The following is a 7,667-nucleotide window of genomic DNA, read 5'->3' as shown; positions in this document are numbered from 1 at the left end:
TGCGTCTCACAACATTTTTTCTCATGTAGGTTGGTTTTATTAGATATTCTGGAATAGGCGGGTCACATTTCTCATTGGTCAGCTTCACATCAAGGCACTTGTCTTTTACGACAGTTGGTATTTTTCCGTAGAGATAAAGCCTGGTGAATGTTTTTCTAACTCCCCTGGGCTGTTAAACCCCCTCCCTGGGGCAAACATCCCCCGCTCCATCTTTACGACACCTTCACAAACACAGTTTGTCACATGCTGTTTTTCTCTCAGACTAATGATGCAGATAATATACTATTATGCAGATAAAATACATCACAGAAATATAATCATATATTCACATTTTATCACACTTCCCTCCAAATTTATCAAAGCATTAGTCACTGTCTCATATGCCAAACACATTACTCTTTTCAGTTTTCAACATGTCTTTCATATTGTGTTAAAATGACACTTTTACACTCAAAAAGTTTATGCACTGTTCTCAAACATTGAACAAACTTCTTTTCTCTCGGCCCACAACATGTCAACATGTCTTTATTACTGTCCTAAATTTTGAGTCAGATTGGTCAATCTCTGTAATTTGACAAACAGACAATTTATTCTGTCTATAATTTTGTGCGGCGTGATGGGAAATATCGCAGAAACAAGCGGAAGGCCCTTAAACCCGCTGCTCTCTGGTCAGTCAGTTTGACTCGTCAGGGACACTTCTGGACACCCCAATAGAATCAAATATTAGTAGTATCAGGTGCTACTGGGACCAGACCGTCCACCAACCTCTCGACCTTGACCTTGCGGTATGGTTCTGGGTGATGCTGATCACAAAAGAGAATACATAGTGCCCTCAGCACTGTCTTCACACCACCATACATCCTCGCTTGGTTTCTTAAGAGACCTTCTTCTGCTGCTCGCTTCGGTCACACCTATGACACATATGAACTGGTACATTTCCCATCTCAATTCATAAGCTCATTAACATTGCATGTAGTTATGTTGTAGCAGATAAAAAAAAACTCTCTTAGTTAGTGGCTGTGTAATATGCAATTGTGTTTCTTCAGCTACTGTCATGTCAATTATACATTACACATTTCATAACCTTTCATTATACATTTCATAACCTTTCAAGTTGATCACTTATTTTCTTCCCTCTATTTTCCCTTTACCGGTATACACAGTTGTGTATGTTGATCTGTTGATCTGTAGATTACCTTCGCCTCTCTGCTGTCTCTTTTGTCACGTGTTTTACCGATTGTCCGGCGCATAATACAGGTGTTCAGCACCCATATTACCGTCATCACTTGTGATGATGATAACTCGTTGATTCTTTTTGCAGAGTATGGTACTCTGCGCACCGTAGCCTCTGGCTCCTGTTTATTGTAGCAGAGTATAATGCTTTTCGCACTGAAGCCTCTGTGTTCACATCCATTGTAGCAGAGTATCGTACTCTACCGTTGACTCTGGACAAAACTCATACAACCGAAGTCCTACGTATTGTAGATTGCTTATGGATCTGGTGCTGTGTTGTCCAGACATTTCTCATCCCTCCACTGGTCTGTGTGGCTCCGTCCACTTTGCTCGTCTCTGTAAACACCACATCTCCAACACGATCTTGCTGCGGTGATAAACAAAGTTTTTTCGACAGTTCAATGTATTTCAAACAGTTCTCTTGTTTACAATTTTTTTTTTTTTTTAGTAATTATTGATTCACACATCCCTTCATTTTCTACATTTAAACAAAATTCAATAATCCAGATAGTTTACAACGATGTAATCAAGGAAGAGATGGAATTGCGTCTGTCTTTCCACTCCGCAATGTCACCTCTTGACCTTTGACAGTTCAGTCACACATCAGTACTCACATCCCTGGCTGAGCCCCCCCCTAAAGGCGCAGGGCCCATGTGTCTGTAATCCGACACTGCCCAAACCTATCTGTTTTACCACCATTTGTTTCAACCTCTAAATGTTTCAAACTCTAAATGTTTGGATGTCCACGTGTGCGCGCGTATGTATGTATGTGTGTGTGTGTGTGTGTGTGTAATTCAAATACATCAAACTATAATAATTATCTCAATAATTCCCCCGTTGAGCTGGCCATAAGGGTCAGTTCACAACTTAGAATTCTTCACATAATTAACAGAAAGGTTCACATCTCCTCTGTGGGTGTGGCCTGTATAAGGTCACACATCTAATGTAATATGTGCTAATCTTCTAAATGTGCTTCAGGTGAGATTCAAACTCAATCTCTCACACCTGCTCATGTGATGCTTTACAAACATTGTGTATTAGTTTGTTCTAGCAAGTCTATATGCGTATTAAACAAATCAAAATGATTCTAAACCTTCCCCTTGTCCATAAGGCACATCTCTTTTATCAACCTGTTTTTCCCCTTGTTGCCTACTTTCTTTGTCTTTTCTTTGTAACATCGCATCTTCCTCTCTGTCTTCCCCTCTGTCTCTCTTTCTGTCTTCTTCTCGTAACGGGGGAAACACCCATTTCCAAATTGCTAAACCTGCTCTTTCTTTCTCTCTTTTCACTTACTCTTTACCTTCACTTGTAATCTAACCATCTCTTGCCTCCGAACGGGTCCTACTTTTCCTTTAACTATATCTAATGAAGATATACTGCATCAGAACCTGTGGTATTTCCTTTAGAATGTCAAATTATTTTATTACTCATCACATCAACCCCCCCTGAGGTGTACTCTTGTTGGTGTCACTGTGATACGTAAAGATAACGACATCTGCTCCATCCTGGCCTCTCCCAGATTCTTTGCCAGTCAATAGCCCTTGTTATCTCTGAATATCTTTTATGACCCATATCCTCCCATGTCCCCCCACTTCTGCGTCAATTACTTTAGTTAATGACACACAGTCATGTCTTTCCAAGGAGGACATCCGCACGTCACTATTTAACTTATTCCCTCACTTACGTCTACATCGCAATTGAAGTACTTACTGCCCGTTCTACTCTTATGTCCAAAAACTTCAGTAGTTACTCATTTACCCATATTATCCCCTCCAGGCCTGTGCCTGTATTTGATTCTAAATTTAAAAACACTTCTGTCTTTTCGTCCTGTACTTTCATACAAAATAAGTCCAAAAAGATAATTTTTCGTCAAGTCCAAAAATAAAACAAAACAAAAATAAAACAAAACGTAGCTTTGTTTGGTGCACACAAAAAAAACCACAACTTTTGTATTCTATGTCGGGGACAGGAAGTCTCTGTGATCACATTCCCCAAAATATTGGCCATCTATAAAAATCTGAATTCATCTTCATCTCTTATCAAGTCTAACAAAATCTTTAATTGATTGTTGTCAATCCAAACAAAACCCTTAAAATGTGTTCAAATACTAAAATTTAAACCAGCTGGGTTTAGTTTGCCTAATTCGTTCACGTTCAGAGCGTCCTCTGAACTGCTTTCTCTCCCCATTCTCCTGCCTTGTTTACCCCCCTTATCTCCCCCTCTCTGCCACGTCATCTGAGCACGCTGGACGTCTCCCTCCAAAATCCTCTTATAACTTTTCCTTTTACAGTTTTGGGGTGATAATTCTGGCATTATGTGGTCTCGGTCGTCTGAGAGAAATGCTACTTGCTTTACAGACAAATTCACCCTCGTCTGCAAATTTTAGATCTCTCAGAATAACGCCTTGTGACCCTTGTATGATTAATTGTGATTCACACTTATTAGTTAATCACTTATTAATCCTCATTCACACATTCACACTTACTTACTTCGCTCGTGCACAGCGCTTACATTCACTCATCTTTATGTCAGTAACAACTCGGCATAAGGCTTCATGACTTTCTTTCGGTGAGAAACTTAACTCGTGGTGAGCAATTTAACTCCTTTATGTAAGAAACTTATCTACACAAAGCCAACCAATATTTTTCCAGCAATATTAAACTAATTGCTTATTTGAGAAACTTATCTCGTCCATAAGTCTACAATATTTCCTCAGTAATATCAAACTGGGCTATAAAAGCCTACAATATTTTTCCAGTAAATATCAAACTAATGCATAAAACGTTTCATGGCTAAGTCTTTTTCACACACAAAGTTTTGTCTGACCTTCTTTGTCGCCTGTGTTCTCCTGCTGCCTCGAAACGATGCGCTCTCCTCGCAGAGAATGAGGTGCGATGGGCGGCCAGGGGAAAAGTGGACTTCCTTTAGCTGTGCACACAGACTTTCACCGATTCACCCGTCAATCTCCGCGAAGGGCAGCTGGTCGTCCAGCTCGATAGGACCAGAAAATGTCATGGAATGAGACATACACCGATGCTATTCCTTAACACATAGAGAACAAATTCAACTTAGAATATGAAACGACACAGAAATATCAGACTTTTGTGTGGATGCATGGGAAAAACGCCGGGACCGGTCACGCAGGCTGTTGCAAGCAGCCTGCGTAACCCTCCTGCGTCTCACACCGTTTTTTCTCATGCAGGTTGGTTTTATTAGATATTCTGGAATAGGCGGGTCACATTTCTCATTGGTCAGCTTCACATCAAGGCACTTGTCTTTTACGACAGTTGGTATTTTTCCGTAGAGATAAAGCCTGGTGAATGTTTTTCTAACTCCCCTGGGCTGTTAAACCCCCTCCCTGGGGCAAACATTCCCCTCTCCATCTTTACGACACCTTCACAAACACAGTTTGTCACATGCTGTTTTTCTCTCAGACTAATGATGCAGATAATATACTATTATGCAGATAAAATACATCACAGAAATATAATCATATATTCACATTTTATCACACTGGAATCTATCACTTCTTTAAACCGGCAACAGGTGCCACCTGCCTTCATCGTCTCTTGCACACGGTTCGTTGTTATGAAAAGGTCAGGTCCAAAGCCAAAGCGTCTGCCTCTAACCTTCTCAAACGCTGCACACATACTCTCCACTCAGGTTACATCTCTCCTTTGCTCAAACTAACAATCATGTGCATGTTCTTGCTCACTTTCTCCTGGTTCCTTCAATGTTTGAAATTCTCTCCAACTTCGAGCTATTTCGACTCATCCCAGGTTATTGGACATTGTTCCTCACGCTCACTCATTCACCGGTCCGATTGGACTCCTTATGTCACGATATCAGTGGTGTCCATAGCGCTCACTCATCACTTTGGGGGACCCAAACCAGCTGGGCTGATCGCATCTTGCACATCTTCGTGTTTGCGATATTCTTGCAAATGAAAATGCTACACAACCATTACTAATCCTACCTCACCACGGTTACAACTACACTCTGAATGTGACTTTAACTCAGTCAGTTTTCCAGAATCACTTTTGTGGAGACGGTTCAAATGCTGTAGTTTAAAAACACACTCATTCTGCTATTGGAAAATAGAATAATTCTTTACACAAACCAGGAGTTCAAGTGCTGTGTCCTTAAACACAGCTGTTACCCATAGTGCTTTGCTCATCGGCACATGTTGAGAGCAGATGTGGGTTTTCCATTGGGGTTCATCCTTTTCTGAGTGAGCGAAAGTGGAATCCAAACCACAATCTTTTTAGGCAGGTTAATAAAATAAATGTAACAAAAACTGTCAGGTACAACTCAACGTTTTGACAATATATTTGGTTAAATCTATGTCTTGTGACAAATAATACAACATTTTAGATTATTTGAACAAGTATGACGTAATATAAACCTTAAAATATACTTTAAAACACAGGTGCAGTTGGTAGTAAAGTTTATGTACAATAGGGCTGCACTCAAAACATTGATACTTTATGGGCTTTATGGGTAATACGCTTATCAATATGAGATGCTGTTGTGTGAAATTTTAAAAATATTTATAAATTGTCAAGTTATACACTTAATCTTCTTCTGACTGCTGCATTAAATGCATATGACAGGTAAAACTAAACTTTTCATTAAAATATAGTGAACATTATTATATTTATTATTATTATATTTTTCACTTAAAATGGGTCCCCTTTCCCCAGTTTGACCTTTTTGGTGAAGTTTATAATGTTACTTCCTGGTTGGACATGAGCAGATGGGACATGGGTAATTTTATAACCGAACCGTTACCTAGCAATCATAATGTAAACAAGGGCCAAAATATACTTTACACAATAGTAATGATTTGACAAATGATAACACCTTTATTTTATGAAATTACTGTTTAAGATAATCATCCATCCATCAATCTATCTTCTGCCGCTTTATCCGGGGCCGGGTCGCAGGGGCAGCAGTCAAGCAGGGACTCCCAGACTTCCTCCTCCCCAGACACTTCCTCCAACTCCTCCGGGGGATCCCGAGGCGTTCCCGGGCCAGCCGAGAGACATAGTCCCTCCAGCGTGTCCTGGGTTTTCCCCGGGGCCTCTTCCCGGTAAGATAATCAGTTGCGTGTAAATTATTTATGCATTTTTCATAGAAAGTTGCTTACCGTACATCACATCACAGAGAAATTCAGTTTTGTAACTCAGCACTATTTCCTGTAATTTTAAACTTATTTTTCACTGTTTCTTCACATACTGCAACATGACTGATGTAAAAGTATGATAAATATTTACTAAAGGGACTATCCAAAACTAATAATCATCATATGCACTTTAAGAATAAAGCTGCAGAGCTTTATCATTCACAAATCAATTGTGTTTTGATAGTAAGAACATTATGAACATCAATTTAGTAAACTTTTCAAATACTTTTTATGGATATAAAATATGGAAATACATATGGAAGTACAATAGGCCTATATGATGTGTTTACCTAAATAAATGTATTGTCTTTTCCTGTCTTATTCATTTATAGATCAAATATTAGTTGGGGTGATTTTAGGTATTTCATTTTAAAGATAACATCATGTTGTTTCCTTGTGCAAGACACGTCACTTCCAATCAGTTTTTATTTATTTGTGTATACGAAGGGCATTTGGTAGATTTAACAGCCTCATTGCAGAGGCATGAGTGGATTTATGAGCCCATTGAACGTGGGTAAACAGCAGAATCTGACGCACTGGTGTGAGCTGTGGTTTTGAACCTGGGTTTATTTCTGTCCAATCTCCATAAACATCAGACTCCACCTTTCTATAGACTCGGTATGATCTCTGTGAGAACTGTGTGTCAACATATGGCCCCTCTCAGCGCAGAAGATGGAAAGAAACTACAAAAAACAAATCATTATTTGAATAGAATCTTGCATAAAGTCAAATAGAACAAGTGTCATGATAAATGTAATCACCAGTAGTGACCCAGCAGTTTATGGGGGTCTTTTCTGCGCTTTTCAAATGCTGTTTCTCCAAATCTTAACTTAACTACTACTTTAATCAGTTGTGCTTTACTACTGCTTTTATTTTCTTGCTTCTTGTAAATCTTCTTGCTTCTGTCTGAACGACTGCATGGTTCAACTACTGCTACTGCTACTGCTGCTACTTGAATACTTGATCTTTTAAAACAACTCGGGGATGTACAATTTTAGAAAAAAATACTAAAAAAACATTTTGCTCTTGTCTGAACAACTGTATGCCCCATACACTAGTGTGACTGCAATAACTAGTATCACTCACTCTTTAGGGTGCACGGTGGCAAAGGCGGTTAGCGCTCTTGCCTCCCAAGAAGGAGATCATGGGTTCGATTCACTGGGTGGAGTCTGCATGTCCTCCTCGTGTTACCGTGGGTTCTCTCCGGGTTCTCCGGTTTCCTCCCACCGTCCAAAGACATGCATGTGTT

The sequence above is a fragment of the Eucyclogobius newberryi genome, unplaced genomic scaffold (genome assembly GCF_026437365.1).
Source record: "Eucyclogobius newberryi isolate DKJ021-1_F unplaced genomic scaffold, fEucNew1.0.hap1 SCAF_19, whole genome shotgun sequence".
Classification (NCBI taxonomy): Eukaryota; Metazoa; Chordata; class Actinopteri; order Gobiiformes; family Gobiidae; genus Eucyclogobius; species Eucyclogobius newberryi.
This window is presented reverse-complemented; position numbering follows the sequence as displayed.